Source organism: Rhinoderma darwinii, chromosome 4, assembly GCF_050947455.1.
Source record: "Rhinoderma darwinii isolate aRhiDar2 chromosome 4, aRhiDar2.hap1, whole genome shotgun sequence".
Taxonomy (NCBI): domain Eukaryota; kingdom Metazoa; phylum Chordata; class Amphibia; order Anura; family Rhinodermatidae; genus Rhinoderma; species Rhinoderma darwinii.
Genome location: NC_134690.1, coordinates 283902299 through 283921595, shown reverse-complemented (window position 1 = coordinate 283921595; position 19297 = coordinate 283902299). Strand labels below are relative to the sequence as shown.

Genomic DNA, 19297 nt, shown 5'->3' with positions numbered 1-19297 from the left:
ATTTACATTCAAAATGTATGTGGAATATACATTTGTGTTTTTTGGTTCAGATTCTGAGGGCTTCTATGACAGTTTTTACTTAACAGTTGTAACGGTCGTCACTGACCACAAACTCTTTTCATCCTGCCGACGCACTTCTCTCCAGAGATGCCAGCACATGCGGCCGTCCTGTCCCACAGTGACCACTAGGGTGCGAACACGAGCTCAATCCAGCCTTAAAGAGCCAGAGTGCACACATATGTGAGATTGAGCTGATTGCTCCCAGATCACCCTGGACTATAAGAAGGGCCGTGCCCCTTCCTTCATTGCCTGAGCGTTGTTTATACCTACCCGTGTCAGTCTCTGCAAATGGTCCCTTGAGTGTTCTCCAGTTCCCAGTGATCCCGTTCCTGCTACCTGTACCCTGTATCCCGTGCTTCCGTTTTCCTGGGCTTTACAGAGTTGTTGTCGTGTTGTGTCGTCTGCTACACCCGCTGTGTTTCACCGCAACTGTTGTCTGCCTGCTGCTAGAGTTCCATCCGAGCCTAAACCATCGCTACTGTCTGTATAGCGACAGGTACCTTTATCCGAACTATAGACATTGACTTTGTACCCTGTTTGGCCAGCTGCTATACCGCAGTGGGTCCACATACCCACAGATCGTGACAACAGTCACACAGATTAGTTTTAAATGAGTTATGGCTGCTAACAAGAAGACATAATCATGAGTGAAACCTTTGAACTACCCTGTAAGTTTTCATGCTGTCAAATATTTTATCAGCATACCTGGTAAGACCACTCAAAAAGGTAACAGAAACATTTTCTAAGAAATATTTGAGCAACATGGTAAGAAAACCCACTGCAAAAAAGACTTCGCAACATACAAAGAAGCACTTCTAAAAGTAAAATCTGCACTTCTACTAAGCAGGCCTATTTCCCTAGTGTTATATCTTCCCTGTTCCACAGCCCCTAACAATTATTTAACGGTTTTAACTCCCTACTCCATCCCCTGGTGTCCCCTCCTAGATCTGTCATATCAGCTGAGGACTTTGATACATACACTATTTCAAACACAAGATGAACACTATTGAAACAGCTTCAACCTATGTGACCCACAACTCCTCCTCACAACTTCTCAATGCTCTTCCTCTATAACTTGCTTCTCCACCTTTTTCTATGAAAAGCTTTCCACCCTACGCTTCTTACCACCTGTGCCCTTGAGCCAATTCCATCCCACCTGATTCTCAACCTTATTCCTGTCTTTATCCCAGCCGTAACTCATCGCTTAAGCCTAGTATTAACTTCTGGCAATTTCCCTTCTTCATTTAAACATACAACTATCTCACCCATCCTCAAGAAGCAGTCCCTTAACCCTTAACCAAATGGGAGTAGCAAGTTGGGTCATAGCTGGACATAGAGTGGATCTCTATGTCCACCTATTGCCCAACTTGCTACTCCCATTTGCCTTAAAAAAAAACAGGATTAATGTCCCCCCACCTCTCACCAACTCTCTAATTTACTATCTACAGTATGGCTTCATACCCCGTCATTCTACTATAACGTCCCTTACAAAAGTCACTAATGTTCTGTTAACAGCCAAGGCCTCATGACATTACTCTGTGCTCCTTCTTCCAGAACTGTCCTCCGCCTTTGACATGGTCGACCCTATTTATTCCTGTTACAAATACTCTACTGGATCTCCTCATACCTCACCAACTGCACACTTATTATCTCCCACTCGCACACCACCACCTTTTCTTGAAGTCTCCCTGTTTGTGTCCTCTGTCCAGGGACACCTGATCTTCTTTATCTATACCTTTGGCCTAGGACAGCTCATAAAATCCCATGGCTTTCAATACAAGATTTTGCTGTCAACTCACAACTTTACCTCTGTGGCCCTGAAGTTACCTCTCTGCTATCCAGAGCTCCAGAGTGTCTATCAGCAATCTCCTCTCGCTTCCTAAAACTCAACATGGAGAAAACTAAATTCATCATCTTTCCCCCATTTCACTCAACCCTTTTACTAGAACTATCAATCACAGTTAATGGCTCAATACATTCCCCAGTCTCACAAGTCTGCTTCCTCAGCATACCCTTTGATTATGCGCTATTCTTCAGACCACACATAAAAACCCTTACCACCTCCTGCCGCCTCCACCTGTAAAATATTTCTTACATGTCAACAATAATGCTTGTACATGCCCTTATTATCTACCGCGTAGACTACTGCAACATCCTTCTCTGTGGCCTCCCAGTTAACACGCTTGCACCCCTCCAATCCAACCTCAACTATACTGCCCGGTTCATCTACCTCTACCTTCGGTTCTCTACTGCCTCCCCCCTCTGCCAGTCCCTTCACTGGCTACCCATTGCCAAGTGAAATCATTTAAAAAAAACTAACCATGACTTAAATGAGAGCATAAAATTTGTCCCCTACATACATCTCCGCTAGAGAAGAATGAATTTCCCAAAATTTTATTTGGTTGAAACGGTCTTCCTATTCAATCCGAATAAATTCACCACAAATTTAAAACGGCCCAATTGCCCTGAAAAGTTAAGTCTAACTCTATGATGTCTTCTTGGCTATATCCAAGTTAACCCCTTTGAAGCCAGCATGTAATGTGAAAGTGTAAGCTACAAATATGGGTAGAGGGAAGAATAACCACAGCACATCTTGGGATGGCTGCCTGAAAGGCATTATGGGGAAGCTTGTCCTTCCATCCTTTTTCTAATCTCTGTAGTGGCTGCTCCTGCTTGCCACCAGGCACCATTTTACTGTGATTTGTGGACCACGAACCTCGAAAATTTTGAAATTCGTCTAATTTTTGGACCCAATTTGATTTGTATAGAATTGATTTGCTCATCTCATCTCTAATCTCCACCTTATTCTCCCTATATCTTCTCCTGTCCTAGTAAGACCTTCTTTTCTGCTTTTCTCTTGTCTGCTTCTCACATCATAGCCTTTAATATTTATCCCATGTATCATCCATACTCTGAAACTCACTACCCCAACATATCAAAATATCTCCCACTGTCCAAACCTTCAAAATAAACCTGAAAACCCACCTCTTTAGAAAAGCTTACAACCTACAATAACCTGCTACCAGGGTCATTCCTTGGGGCCCTGGGCCTCGCACTTGCCAACGCATGCACCACGTCTCTTAACATTTACTAAGTGAGGCACATGTAGTAAAGTACACCCTAACCCTCCCTGTGTCAGGACATTGTATGCGCGACACACATAATGTCTTGACACTGTGCCCTGGAGGTGAAAAGAACTTGATTTAGCAGTGGAGAGGGTAAGTATATTGATGGATACTTTCTGCTGGGGCCCTGTATCTAGGCCTTTCATATGTGATATTGTCTGCTGGGGCCCTGTATCTAAGCCTATCATGTGTGATACTGTCTGCTGGGGCCATATATCTAAGCCTATCATGTGTAATACTGTCTGTTGGGGCCCTGTATCTTAACCTATCATGTGTGATACTGTCTGCTGAGGTTCTGTTTCTAAGCCTATCATGTGTGATACTGTCTACCTGGGGTCTGTCTCTTAGCCTATCATGTGTGAAGGGGCCCTGCAACTAAGAATATCATGTGTGAAACTGCTAAGCCATGTATCTATCCTATCATGTGTGTATTTAAGCCTATTATGTGTGATACTGTCTGCTACGGCCCTCTATCTAAGCATATCACGTGTTCATTAAATAAAATTAAAAACCAAATGGACAGCATTGCGTCACCCCCACAAATCCTCAATTAGTGCCTTGCCGGGCTACCTGGTGGTTGCTTTCCCTAAAACAAGCTGACCCCACACTGTTGATCCGCCTGCTCTAGTGGAAATCAATCAGGGCTGTGTAGCGCTGGAAGTAGTTGAGTAATTGGGGCCACGCTGTTCATTTGACTATTTATTTACTGGTTTATTCTTTAACCCCTAAGTATACGTCATGGAAAGCTAGTGCTTCCAACAATTTGTTGTATACTTACGACAAATGGATGGCTCGGGCTCAGAAGCTGAGTCTGTGCCATCAGCCATGGGTGTCAGCTGTATGTTACTGCTGTAATGTCGGGACCAAAGTCATCCCCTTTCCCTGCCATTAACCCCTTAAATGCAGCGGTTAAACGCGACTGCTGCATTTAAGGTGTTTGTAGCCAATTGGTACCCCAGCGACGAGGTCACCGGAGGCCTAACACTGGTCTTCCGGTCTGCTGACTATGTTAGCCTCCTAGGCTCCACCCGGAGACGGGGCTTATAATGCTACCGGTAGTGACGGGAAGATTGTGCGGGCTCAGAAATTGAGCATGCATCTTCAGCGGCAGTTGTCAGTTATATGTTACAGCTGACACCCTGCTGTAATAGTATGGATCAGAGCTAGCACCGTTTCCTGGCATTAACCCCTAAGATGCTGCGATTAAAAGCGATTGCTGCATCTTAGTGGTTTGTAGCCAAAACGGCACCTCGGCAATGCAATCACAGGGGTGCCGATGGCTGCAATGGCAGCAGGAGGCCTAACAATGGCCTCCTGGTCTGCCAATTACGAAGCCGATTAGGCCCTGTCTGGTGACGGAGCCTAATCGGCTTGCTATCAGTGATCGACTGACAGTTCTAATAGATTACACTACATAGGTAGTGAAATGTATTAGAACAGAAATCAGACAGTTGGACCTTCAAGTTCCCTAGAGGAACCAAAAAAAAGTAAAAATTAAAAATATTAATGTTTCAAGTAATAAAATAAAACAATTGCCCTTTTTCCCTTATCAAATCCTTTATTATTGAAAAAAAATTAAACCATTCATATTTGGTATCGCCGCGTTCATAACGGCCTGAACTATAAAAACATTATGTTAATTATCCCGCGCGGTGAACGCTGTAAAAGTAAAAAAAAAATTATTGTCACATTGCCTTCCAAAAATTTGAATAAAAGGTAATCAAAAAGTTGCATGTATCTAAAAATGGTACCTATAAAAACTATAGCTATCTCGCAAACAACAAGCCCTCATACAGCTCCATCGATGAAAAAAAAAAAAACCTTATAGTTCTCACAATATATTTACTTTTTATTTTAAAAATGACTTTTTATTTATTTTATAATGCAAAAAGTAAAACATAAAAAAGTGCTATCAATTTAGTGTCTCCGGAATCGTACTGACCCGCAGAATAAAGTTAACATGTAAATTATAATGCATGGTGAACTCTGTATAAAAAAAAAAAAAAAAAAACTATGCCAGAATTGCTGTTTTTTGGTCATCTGGCCTCCAAAAAAATAGAATAAAATGTGATCAAAAAGTCGCATGTACCCAAAAATAGTACGAATAAAAACTGCCCTACGTCTATGAAAAAAATTAAATAAGTTAAGGCTCATATAAGTAGGGAAAGAAAAAAATATGCAGTAGTGAAGGTCCAAGGGAAACATTTCTTCTGTTTCAAGAGGTGATTTATCAAGGCCCTAAAATCAGGAAGGGGAGAGCTCAAACATATCTACTGGAGTGAGTGTGCCCATATTATACCAGGACAAAACTTTCCCAGCAAAATTCCCTAAACTGGTAAGGTGCGGAGTGTGGGCCAAAAGGGGGATAAGGAAGGACATTTATCAGTGCAACACTGGCCTGTACAGGATTGCTTCACAGCGTAAGGGCTGATTCAGACGAACGGTGCGTTTTTGCGAGCGCAAAAAACGCGGCGTTTTGCGCGCGCAAAAACCACTTGACAGCTGCGTGTGTCATCCGTGTATGATGCACGGCTGCGTGATTTTCGCGCAGCCGCCATCATAGAGATGAGTCTTGTCGACGTCAGTCACTGTCCAGGGTGCTGAAAGAGTTAACTGATCGGCAGTAACTCTTTCAGCACCCTCGACAGTGAATGCCGATCACAATATCGAGAAACCTGTTAAAAAAAAAGAAAAAGTTCGTACTTACCGAGAACTTCCCTTCCGGCCGTTGCCTTGGTGACGCGTCCTTGGTGACGCGCCTCTCTTGACATCGGGCCCCACCTCCCTGGATGACGCGGCAGTCCATGTGACCGCTGCAGCCTGTGTTTGGCCTGTGATTGGCTGGAGCTGTCACTTGGACTGAATTGTCATCCCGGGAGGTCAGACTGGAGGAAGAAGCCGGGAGTTATCGGTAAGTCAGAACTTCTTTTTTTTTTTACACGTTCATGTATATTGGGATCGGAACTCACTGTCCAGGGTGCTGAAATAGTTTAACTCTTTCAGCACCCTGGACAGTGAGTGTTATGTTGCACCCTGGACAGTATGTTTGTAAACAGAAAAGCACGTGACTGATGTTGCGTGAAAAACGCGCGTCCAACAATCTTCAATGGGTGCGTGATGCGCAAACAACGCACAAATATAGGACATGTAGTGCGTTTCACGCAGCGGACATACGCTGCGTGAAAATCACGGACTGTCTGCACGGCCTTATAGACTAACATAGGTCCGTGCGACGCGCGTGAAAAGCACGCGCGTTGCACGGACGTATTACACGTTCGTCTAAATCCGCCCTAACACACACTATGGATTATTTTATTGTTTTGTTTTTTTAACCCATTATTATACAACCTTATTATGCTCTAATGTACTCCGCACAGCTTACACATGCCCCCCACAATATAAAATGAAATACCAAAAATACTCAAACAAAACTACTACCAAGGAAAATCCGCGCTCCAAAAGTCAAATGGTGCTTCTGAACCCTACACTGTGCCCAAACAGCAGTTTACTTCCACATAAATGGCATTGCCATACCCGGTAGAACCCTTTTAACAATTTTTGGGGTGTGTGTCTCCAGTGGCACAAACTGGGCACAACATGTTTGCCACTGAAATGGCATATCTAAGGAAAATTGCAATTTTTACTTTGCACCATCCGCAGCACTCATTTATGGAAAAGACCTGAAGGGGTCAAAATGCTCACTACACCCCTTACTAAATACCTTGATGGGCGTAGTTTCCAAAATTGTGTCACTTTTTTTTATTATTTTACAGTCTCTGCAATTGAGAACCAATACTTTGCAAATCGCCAAATTAGGCCTCAATTTTGCATGGTGCTCTTTCACTCCTAAGCCCTGTTGAATGTTCAGGCAAAAGATTACAGCCACATGTAGGATGAGGAAACACAGCATAATAATTAGAGAGCTGTCTTTTCATGGTGGCACAAGCTGGGCACCACATATTGGATACTGAATTGGCATACCCATGAAAAATTGTCATTTTCACTCTGCAACATCGAGAGCACACTAATTTCTGGAAAACTTTTGTGGGGTTAATATACTCACTACACCCCTCGGTGAATACCTTGAGGTGTGTAGTTTCCAAAATGAGTTCACTTCTGGGGGGGTTTCCACTGTTTTGATCCCACAGGGGCTCTGCAAATGCAACATGGTGCCCAGAAACCAATCCAGAAAAATCTGCACTCCAAAAGCCAAATGGCGCTCATATGGGTATTGCCGTACTCGGGAGAGATTGCTTTACAAATGTTGGGGTTCTTTTCCTCCTTTAATATTTTGAGAAAATTAAACATTTTGCGCTAAATCTACATCTTATTGGAAATTTTTTTTATTTTCACTGCCCAATTCTAATAAAATGTATGAAAAACATGTGGGGTCAAAATGCTAGATTAATTCCTCAAAGGGTGTAGTTTTTCAAAGGAATTTCCAATGTACTGGTACCTTAGGGGCTTTCTCAAAAGCGACATGGTGCCGAGAAACCAATCCAGCAAAATCTGAGCTCCAAAAGCCAGAGCAGCTGTATCTAGTGCTATTCACTGAATACGTCATTCCCACGGACCTGACGGTTTCAGTGACAGCGGGTCCTTCGAGTCTCTGACCACGTTACTAAACCCGCTGTCAGTGAACGTGACAGGCACTGACGGATTCAGTGAATAGCGCTAGATACAGCTGCTTTGTATGGACAATTTGTAAAGTTGCACCAAGCACAATGATACAACTTTTTATAAAAAAAAAAAAAATAATTGCCTTTCAAAGGTGTCCATAGCCTTTAACCCTTGCTGTGGGCCACAAAATGGCTAAGGATGGCCCTGCCTGCCACCACTACACTACCAGATAAATAGCTTCTACCCTAACCTTCTGTCTCCTTCCCTTTACCTAGTAGATTGCAAGCTCTTGCAGGCAGGGCCTTCACTCTTTCTGCACCAGTCTGTCACTCACCAAGTTCATGTTTATTCTACTTGTTTTTATTGTCTCATATTATGTATTTAAAAACTTCTGTAATTCATATGTACAGTGCCGTGGAATTCAGCCCCTTCTACACTGCGTTTTCATCTTTCCATCGGAGGTATAAGTCAAGAGTCACGATGTATACCTACGATGGAATATTGTGACATATCCTACTGTATAGGTATACAGTGAATACATAGTCTATACAGCCCCCTCTTCTCTCTCTCCACCAGTATGGACTATACCCAGCTGCCCATACAGGAGCAATCACCATGCACTGGGGAGACCCGTGTGCACAGCCTGTTGTTAAGCATGGACAGCACTGTCTCGGGTTGTTTATCCCAGCTAACCGCCGTATTCCTGGAATCTGCCTTCATGCTAGGTCATCCTGCCTGAACACTTTCCTCCTCCTCTTCCCCAATATCCCACAGTTTTCAGATACCTGGCCAGTAGACCACCCGGATCCTCAGCCTTTACCGAACCACAGCGTCACAGTGCCAGCCAATGCAGCAAGAGAATAGATGAGGAGACCGAAGTTGTTCCAACAAATCAGTACTCGCAGAGTAAGGGTTAGGTCATGTGACCATGACCTCTGGGACGTAGTGTTCTGCTCCTGCTTAAAGGCTACTTATTCTAATAACACTATTCGCTGTCTGTCGTCTACTTAAGAGGAGAATGCTGCTAGGTAGCACCTGGAGTGTGTATAAAGCTGGTCTCCAGGGGGCTGCTCTTGCAACTTTATACTTATACACACATAGTATAAAGTTGCCCAGGCAGACCCTGAGACTGGCTATATACAGTTTGGCTATATTCACACGACCATGTGGTGGCCATTTTTTAAGGGCCGTCACATGGCCGCTTTCAGAACGATGGAGTTCTATGGGTGTATTCACCAAGCCATTCTTTTTAACTGCCCGTGAATACAGGCCATCAAAAAATAGAATGTGTTCTATTTTCGTCCGTTTTTACAGCCCCCATAGAAGTCAATTGATCAGTTTTTAATGGACGTTTTTTAAAAAGCCATCCTTGTAACAGCCGATAAAAACTGATCCTGGCCCTCACAAGGGGATTCCCTGGGCAAAGAGCTACTTTAAGCATGGAAACTGGGGAAACCCCCTGACATCACAGTCCATATATGGACAGTGATATCAGGGGCTTTCAACTGTGGAGTCCCCAGGGGGCTGTGTATCGCAAGCGCTTTGGCCAGGTACTCCTGTCTTGGGAAAGCCCTTGACGTCTCTGTCCATATATGCAGACAAGAACAAGAGAAAGAGGCAGCACTCCAAGTTGAAAATATCAAATAGATAGATTTATTCTCCGATATGTGCAAGAAGTAGTGCAACTTTTCAGCTGCTCAATGCAGCCTTTGTCAAGCATCAACTTAGAGTGCTGCCTCTTTCTCTTGTTCTTGTCTGCACACTGTAGGATCTTCAAGTCGGATTCCTGGAGGCCGGCACCTGTTTGCTCTGGAGGCTTTGCTGTGCTGCACATACTCCTAAACCCTTGGATCAACTGTCCATATATGGACAGTGACACTAGGGGCTTTGCAATGCCATAATTCCCGGCCAGAGTGACAGCAACACTCTGCCGGGGATTTCGCTCCTGTAGGAGCCCTTGACGTCACTGTACTCATGGACAGTGACATCGGGGACTGTGAGATGACGGGATCCACGCTCAGAGAGGAAGCAATGCTCTGGGCGAGGATTTAGTTCCTGGAGCAGCCCTTGATGTCACTGTACATTGACGTCAGGGGCTTTGAGACTCCAGAATCCCCGCCCAAAGCATTGCAACACTCTGGCCAGGAATTCTGCTCCTGGAGGAGCCCCTGACGTCACTGTCAATATATAAACAGTGATGTCAGGAGCTTTGAGATGGCGGTATCTCCGGCCAGAGCGTCACTGTCTATACATGGAGACTGACATCAGGGACAACTCCAGAAGCAGAATCCCTGGCAGGGGAGGGGGTGTGGCGCTATCTACAGGGAAGGGGTGTGGTACTATCTACATGGGCAGTGTACCACTATGTAGGCATTATCTACATGGGCACTGTGTGTGTGTCTCTAGCCACATGGACACTGTGGCACTATGTGGGCACTGATACATTATACAGTTAGGTCCAGAATTATTTGGACAGTGACAAAAGTTTTGGCATTTTAGCTGTTTACCAAAACATATTGTATATACAGCTATATAATCAATATGGGCTTAAAGTGCAAACTCTCAGCTTTAATTTGATTGTATTCACATCCTAATTTGAGGAAGGGTTTAGGAATTACAGCTCTTTAATATGTAGCTGCCTCTTTTTCAAGGGACCAAAGGTAATTGGACAATTATTTCAAAAGCTATTTAATGCGCTTCATGTGCTATTCCCTCGTTAATCCATCATTAATTAAGCAGGTAAAAGGTCTGGAGTTGATTCCAGGTGTGGCATTAGCATTTGTAAGCTGTTGCTGTGTACTCATAACATGAGGTCAAAGAAGCTCTCAATGAAAGTGAAACAGACCATCGTTAGGCTGAAGAAAATTAAGAGATCCATCGGAAAGATCGCACAAATGTTAGGAGTGGCCAAATCAACCGTTTGGTACATTCTTGAAAAAAAAGAGCACACTGGTGATCTCGTGAACTCTAAAAGGCCTGGACATCCACGGAAGACAACAGTGGTGGATAATCGCAGAATCCTTTCCATGGTGGAGAACAACCCCTTCACAACATCTACCCAAGTGAAGGATACTCTCCTGGAAATAGGTGTATCCAGTGGTGTAACTACCGCTATAGCAACGGTAGCGACTGCTACGGGGCCCGCAGCATGAGGGGGCCCGTGCCACCCGCCGGCACGGCCCCCCCCCCATGGCCGGAGGCTCCGCTAGCAGCCGCTATGGCTGCTACAGCGTGACGCCACTGAAGGGGTTGTTCCTACAAAATACATGCATCCCCTATCCACAGGATAGGGGATACATGTGTGATCGCTGGGACATCCAGCGATAAGGAGAACAGGGGACCGAAAGTCCTCCAAGGTTCTCCATGACAAACCTCGGGGTCTGTCGGCAGCTCCGTAGAAATGACTTGTGCACCGCTTGTGCGCATGCGTGACCAGAGCTCCTTTCATTTTTATTGAACTGCGCAGAGCCCAGAAGTCCTAGGTTAAGTCCCCCATTCTCCTTATCACTGCCAGCGATCACACATGTATCCCCTATCCTGTGGATAGGGGATACATCTCTTTTGTAGGACAAACTATAGGCCGTTTTTTTTGGGGGGGGGGCTGTATGGCGTTATCTACAGGGGGGGTCTGTATGGTGTTATATACAGGGGGGCTGTATGGCATGATCTACAGGGGGGTTGTATGGTGTTATCTACAGGGGGCTGTATGGCGTTATCTACAGGGGGCTGTATGGCATTATCTACAGGGGGGATTTGGGGCTGTATGGCTTTATCTACAGGGGGGCTGTATGGTGTTATCTACAGGGGGAGGGCTGTGTGGCGTTATCTAGGGGGGGTTCTGTAAGGCGTTAACTACAGGGGGCTGTGTATGGCGCTATCTACAGGGGGCTGTATGGTGCTACCTATAGGGGCGCTGCGTGGCGGAATCTATAGGGAGGCACTATCTACAAAGGGGGGTTGTGTGATACCCAGGGGAGCGGGGGGCCCCAGTCAAAAGTTTGCTATGGGGCCCAGTCTTCCCTAGTTACGCCCCTGGGTGTATCAGCATCTAAGTCTACCATAAAGATTAGACTTCATGAGAGCAAATACAGAGGGTTCACCACAAGGTGCAAACCATTAATCAGCGTCAAAAATAGAAAGGCAAGATTAGACTTTGCCAAAAAACATCTAAAGAAGCTAGACGAGTTCGGGAACAGCATTCTTTGGACAGATGAAACTAAGATCAACCTGTACCTGAATGATGGGACGAAGAAAGTATGGAAAAGGCTTGGAACAGCTCATGATCCAAAGCACACATCTTCTGTAAAACATGGTGGAGGCAGTGTGATGGCATGGGAATGCATGGCTGCCGAAGGCACTGGGTCACTAGTGTTTATATACATTCTGCTCAGATTCAACCAAATGCATCAAGGTTTATTCGACATCGCTTCACATTACAGATGGACGATGACCATAAACATACTGCGAAAGCAACCCAGGTGTTTTTTTAAGGCAAAGAAGTGCATATTCTGCAATGGCCAAGTCAATCACCAGATCTCAACCTGATCGAGCATGCTTTTTTCTTGTTCCTATTCTGATTTTTTTTTTTTCCTCTTCCACATTCTGGATTCACATTTTAGCTGCATAGCTAAAATCTCCCAGTATTTCCTTCTGTTTCAGCCCCTGTGAAAAACTTCAGCTGCTTGAAAAACATGATAAATTACTTTCTTTGGGAAGGGATAAGACCATGGTTGAAGTATAAGTACACAACATACTCCCTCTAGGAGGACTAGCAGCTCCTAATTTTAAACTCTATTATTTGGCCGCCCAATCTACTTATTTTTGTGATTGGTTAAAAACACGTTCTTCCAGTAACTTGTAGATCTTTGCAAAGATCCTAAGTTCGATGGACTGGTCGAGCTTTTGGAATCTGACCAACTAATTAGAGTGCCTTATAAAAAGTTTTCTCTTTATTCAAATGTATAAGGTCTGGCAGGTGGTTAGAGAGATTGGGAGTATAACGACCGCAACGAAATACACTCAAATATGGAACAATTCTTACTTCCTTGAGCTGGAGGGATTCCATGGTTTTTTGATAAAAAAAAGAAAATTAAATTAAGCATACAACTTTTTGTGGAAGGAAGACTAAAAAGTTTTGATACATTAGTAAACAGGGGTTTAATGGTAAGATCTTCAGATTTTTTTTTTTATCTTCAACTAGAGAGTCTGGTAACCAATCTCTCTTACTCCCAGTATATGGTAGTTGTGCATTTTAGATTTCTTGAGTTTGTCCATGCTGATGGGGTGGTCAAAGATCGTCTTTCTAGATTATACAGAAAACTAACGGAAATGTTCATATGTGTAAATGGTCTTCCGGGTAGATCCAAATGCAACAGTGAATTGGCCCCAAGTATTTCAATAGATTGGGGTCAGTTTTTAAGAATGTAAAAGTTAGTTCTTATAGTTTTTCACACAGAACCACCCAATGGTTAATACTGAACATACTACACTATTCACCTATCAGATTGGCACTAAAGGGCCTTAGATGTACCTCAGAATGCTTTTCTAGCAATGCAAACCTTATACACTCGTATTGGAGGTGTCCAAAGCTGTGTCGCTACTGGGATCATGAATGAGATTAGCCGTATATATGGGTTAAATATCTCCAGTGTCGGACTGGAGTACCTTGGGCACACCAGATGAAATAATACTTGGGGCCCACCCATCAGCTATTTAGAAATAATGCAAGCACTCTTAAAGGGAATGTGTCGCTAGAAAATTATTTTTATTTTTTTTAGTTAAACAGTTAGTGTATAAATGATTAAACATTGTTCTAATTTTTTTAATTTTTTCACGAGTCAGGAAATATTATAAATTAGATTCTAATTTGTAACATTTCCCAGTGCTGGCCACTAGATGGAGCAATTCCCAAAATTGCAGCATTGGCATGTGGTAAAGCAACCACATTGCTTTATGCTGCAAAATTTGAGAATACACACTCACTCTAGTGAGCTCACAGAATCCCCCCTCCTTTATCCTGGCTAGTGCCAGGAGAAAGGAGGGGATTGAACGGTCAAACCTCCTACACTGTGTGTCGCCATTTTTTGAGCTAACACACAGTGTAGTAGGTTTACATACAGTAGTAAACACACAGTAAAACACGTACATACACAGAAATAACTTACCTGCTCCTGCCGCCGCCGCTCCCTCCGGTCCGTCCGCTCCGTCTGCTCCCTCCGCTCTAAGTGCTTGCTTCAGAACTCAAGTCCGGAAGCCGCGAACGGAAGTAGTAATCTTACTGTCCGGCCACGGCTTCTGGTCCACAAGAAAATGGCGCCGGACGTCGCTCGGCCGAAGACCTTCAATTTGGACGGCGCACAGCATAGTGGATGGAACGGGTCCCGTTCGCATTCACTATGGGGCTGTATGTGCCGTATTCCATGTCTGTATGTGTCGTTAATCGACACATACAGAGATGGAAAAAAAATGGCAGCCCCCATAGACAAGAAAAAGTTATAAAATAAAAAAAAGTAAAACACAAACACACAAATAAATAATTATAAATAAATAATTTTTTCGCGACACTCGTCCTTTAATTGTGTAGTAAACCATGTGTAGAAAACCAAAGACCAATATTATCACCACAAAGTGACCATATAGTGTGAGACACCAGTCCTACACAATCGCTATGAGACCATACTTAACCTCTTAACCCCTTCCCGACATCCGCCGTATATATACGGCGCTGTCGGGAGGTGCTTCCCGCAAAGCGCCGTATATGTACGGCGCAGTGATGGTGCGGGCTCAGGAGCAGAGCCGGCACCATCACTGCGGGGTGACAGCTGTATTATACAGCTGGCACCCTCATGTAACTGCCAGGACCGGAGCTATTCTCCGATCCGGCAGATTAACCCCTCAGATGCTGCACTCAATAGTAATGCAATCGCTGGGTTGCTGTGGCAATCGGACGCCAGAAAATGGCGTCCGAGCCTGCCTTGTACGGGAGCCGATGAGGACCCGCCTGTGGCGTGTCCTCATAGGCTTGCTGTCAGTGAATAACTGACAGCGTTAATACACTGCACTATGTATGTAGTGCAGTGTATTAGAGTAGCGATCGGGACATCAGGCCCTCATGTCCCCTAGTGGTAAAAATGTGGTAAGACAATAAAAACACACACATTTCAAATAAAAATAAAGCTAAACTGACTTTTTTCCCATAGTAAGTCTTTTATTATGGGAAAAAAAGTAAAAAATAAAAAAACTATACATAATTGGTATCGCCGCGTCCGAAACGACCCAAACTACAAAACTATTATGTAAATTATCCCGCACGGTGAACGCGGTAAAAAAAACACATGAAAAACCATGCCAGAATCTTTGTTTTTAGGTCACATCTCCTTCCAAAAAATGCTATAAAAAGTGTTCAAAAAGTCACATTTACTCCAAAATAGTACTAATAAAAACGACAATCCGTCCTGCAAAAAATAATCCCTGACACCGCTTTGTGCACGCAAAAATAAAAAAGTTATGGGTCTTAGAACATGGCGACACAGAAAACAAATGATTTTATAAAAAAAGTGATTTTATTGTGCAAAAGCTGCAATACATAAAAAAACTATACATAATTGGTATCGCCGCTTACGTAACGACCCAAACTACAAAACAATTATGTAATTTATCCCGCACGGTGAACGCCGTAAAAAAAAACCATGAAAAACAACGCCAGAATCTTTGTTTTTAGGTCACATCTCCTTCCAAAAAATGCTATAAAAAGTGATAAAAAAAAGTCACATTTACTCCAAAATAGTACTAATAAAAACGACAATCCGTCCCGCAAAAAATAATCCCTGACACCACTTTGTGCACGCAAAAATAATAAAGTTATGGGTCTTACAATATGTCGACACAGAAAACAAATGGTTTTATAAAAACAGTGATTTTATTGTGCAAAAGCTGCAATACATAAAAAAAACTATATTAATTTGGTATCGCCGTAATCGTATCGACCCGCAGAATAAAGCTAACATGTAATTTAGGGCGCACTGTGGATGCCGATAAAAAAACCAATAAAAAACGATTCCAGAATTGCTTGTTTTTGGTCATTTCCTCAAAAAGTCGTATGTGTTCTAAAATGGTACAAAAATCTACAGCCCGTCTCGCAAAAAACAAGCCCGCACACCGCTCAATCAACTGAAAAACAAAAAAGTTACGGCACTAGTAATGCGGTGATGAAAAAACATCTCAATGCGCAGGCCGGAGGGGAACATTCCTTCAGTTTCAGGGCCCTAGTATTTAGGAACTAGGAAAGGGAAGGGACACAGCACATCCGCTGGAAGCGAGGGCGCCCGTATTATACCAGCGCAACACTTTCCCAGCAATATTTCCCAAACTACGAAGGAGAAAAAGTCCCCAAAAGGTGCAGAGCGTTACAAAAGGGGATAAGAAAGAAAACCGTTTATCAGTGTGACACCGGCCTGCGCATAACGGATCGCTTCACAGCGTAACACACATCTATGGATAATTGTATTATTTACCCCATTATTATACCCTCTTATTATGCCCTGATGTACTCCGCACAGATTACATATGCCCTACATTATAAACTGAATACCAGCAAAACCCCAAACAGAACTACCAAGCAAAATCCATGCTCAAAATGGCGGTCTTTCCTTTCTTAGCCCTACAGTGTGCCCAAACAGCAATTTATGGCCACAAGTAAGGCATTACCATACCCGGGAGAACCCGCTTAACAATTTATGGGGTAAGATTCTCTAGGGGCACAACATATTGTGCGGTGAATGGGCAGATCAGTGGAGAAATTGCAATTTTCACTTTGCACCATCCACGGCGTATTCATTCCTGAAAAACACCTGTGGAGTCTAAATTCTCACTACACCCCTTGATAAATGCCTTTAGGGGTGTAGTTCTAAAACGGGGTCACTTTTGTTTGGTACATCAGTGGTTTTGCAAATGCAACATTGCGTCCGCAAACCATTCCAGAAAAATCTACGCTCCAAAAGATAAATACCGCTCCTTTTATTCTGAATGCTCCCATATACGTAAACAGCTGATTATAACCACATATGGGGTGTTACCGTACTCGGGAGAAATTACTTTACAAATGTTGGGGTGCTTTTTTTCTCTATTCCTTGTAAAAATGAAAAATCTTGATCTAAAACTACATCTTGTTGGAAAAAAAAATTATTTTTCATTTTCATGGCTTAATTCTAATTAATTCAGCAAAAAACGTTTGGGATCAAAATTTTCACTATACCCCTAGATGATTCCTCAGGGGGTGCAGTTTCCCAAATGAAGTCACGTTTGGGGTGTTTCCACTGTACTAGTACTACAGGGGCTCAGCAAATGTGACATGGCGCCCAGAAACCATTCCAAAATCCAAATGGTGCTGCTTCGGTTCTGAGCCCTACCGTGTGTCCAAACAGATGTTTGTGACCACATGTGGGGTATTGTTTTACTCGGGAGAAGTTGCTTTACTAATTTTATGGTGCTTTTTCTCCTTCAGTCCTTGTGGAAATGAAAAAAAAAATACCTAAACCTACATTTTCTTTGAAAAAATGTAGATTTTCATTTTTACGGCCTACTTCCAATAAGTTCTGTAAAACACCTGTGGGGTCAAACTGCTCACTGTACCCCTAGATAATTTCCTCATGGGGTGTTGTGATGGCAGGAAGGAGGTGAAGGGAAAGTGAGCCCTAATCTACCCACCGCCCTGTCCCTGCCTACTTGCAACGACCCGCCCTAGGCGACGAGGTACAACTGGGCGGCGGTCCCTACGCTGTCTAAGTGCACAGGAAAACAAACAGGGAACACGCAAGGGAAGGGGCAGTAGCCACGGAACGCCACGAGGAAACGGAGCGGCGAACGAACAGTCAGGACCAGGACGAAGTGAGTAACCCGAGCGGGCACGGAGACAGAAGCAAGCCAGGGGCAAAGCAAAGCAAAGCAAGTCAAGTCAAGGAGAACTGCAGCAAGGCAGAAGCACGGCAGAAGCAGGCTGGAGCAAGCAGCAGTGGGGCCAGGAATCCAAAAGAATAACAAGCAATGAGGAAGAGAAAACTGCAGGTATAAATGGACAGGGGGCGGAGCTAACTCTGACTGACCAGGCCGCGATAGGCTCTCCCACTCCTGAGCCTGCCACCCTGATTGGTGGGAGCCGGTGTCAGTCTAAGAGGTCTGGCCTCAGGTGTCGACTGATTAACCCTGGGAGTCTCCACAGACGTAGTGCCTGGCAGATCCTTTACAGTACTCCCCCTTTTATGAGGGGCCACCGGACCCTTACTAAGAGGACCCGGTTTAGTGGGGAAGAGAAGGTGGAACCTCCTGACCAATACCCCAGCGTGAACATCTCGAGCAGGTACCCAAGTCCTCTCCTCCGGCCCGTATCCTCTCCAATGGACCAGGTACTGGAGGGAGCCCTGGATCATCCTACTGTCCATAATCTTGGCCACCTCGAATTCCACCCCCTCAGGGGTGAGAACGGGAACAGGAGGTTTCCTAGAGGGGGACCAGGACGGGGAGCAGCGTTTAAGGAGGGAAGCATGAAAGACGTCGTGTATGCGGAAGGATGGGGGCAGCTCCAGACGGAAGGATACAGGGTTGAGGACTTCAATGACCTTATAAGGCCCAATAAATCGGGGAGCAAACTTCCTGGACGGGACCTTAAGGCGCAAGTTCCTGGACGACAACCAGACCAAATCCCCGACGACAAACCGGGGGTTAGCAGAACGTCTACTATCCGCCTGAATCTTTTGTGCGCTCTGGGACGCCTCTAGGTTCTTCTGAACCTGGGCCCAGACAGTGCACAGTTCCCGATGAACATCCTCTACCTCAGGATTATTGGAACAACCAGGGGAGACGGAGGAGAACCTTGGGTTAAACCCGAAATTACAGAAAAACGGGGAGACCCCTGACGAGTTACTGACCCGGTTATTCAGGGAAAATTCAGCAAGGGGAAGGAATGAGACCCAATCGAATTGACAGTCAGAGATGAAACACCTTAAATATTGTTCCAGGGATTGGTTGGTCCTTTCCGTTTGGCCGTTAGTTTCGGGATGGAAGGCGGAGGAGAAGGACAGATCAATCTCCAACTTTTTACAAAAGGCTCTCCAAAATAAGGAAACAAATTGTACCCCTCTGTCCGAAACGATATTGACTGGGGCCCCATGGAGACGCAGGATGTGTTTCACAAACAAAGAAGCTAACGTCTTGGCGTTAGGTAGCTTCTTAAGGGGCACAAAGTGGCACATCTTGCTGAAGCGGTCGACTACCACCCACACCACCGACTTGCCCTGAGATGGAGGCAAATCGGTGATAAAATCCATGGAGATATGGGTCCAAGGTCTCTGGGGAATGGGCAAGGGACGTAGTAGGCCCGCAGGTCGGGACCTAGGGGTTTTGGACCTAGCGCAAACCTCACAAGCGGCGACGTAAGCCCTAACATCTTTAGGCAACCCAGGCCACCAATAGTTTCTGGTAATGAGGTGTTTGGTGCC

At 44.5% G+C, this 19297-nt stretch overlaps 1 protein-coding gene across 1 annotated transcript in view; it reads right to left on the bottom strand.

Annotated features, from left to right (window-relative positions):
• The window catches only part of PLG (plasminogen), a 107376-nt gene that overhangs the window by 54259 nt on the left and 33820 nt on the right, over positions 1–19297 (bottom strand). The gene's annotated exons all lie outside the window — the stretch shown is intronic.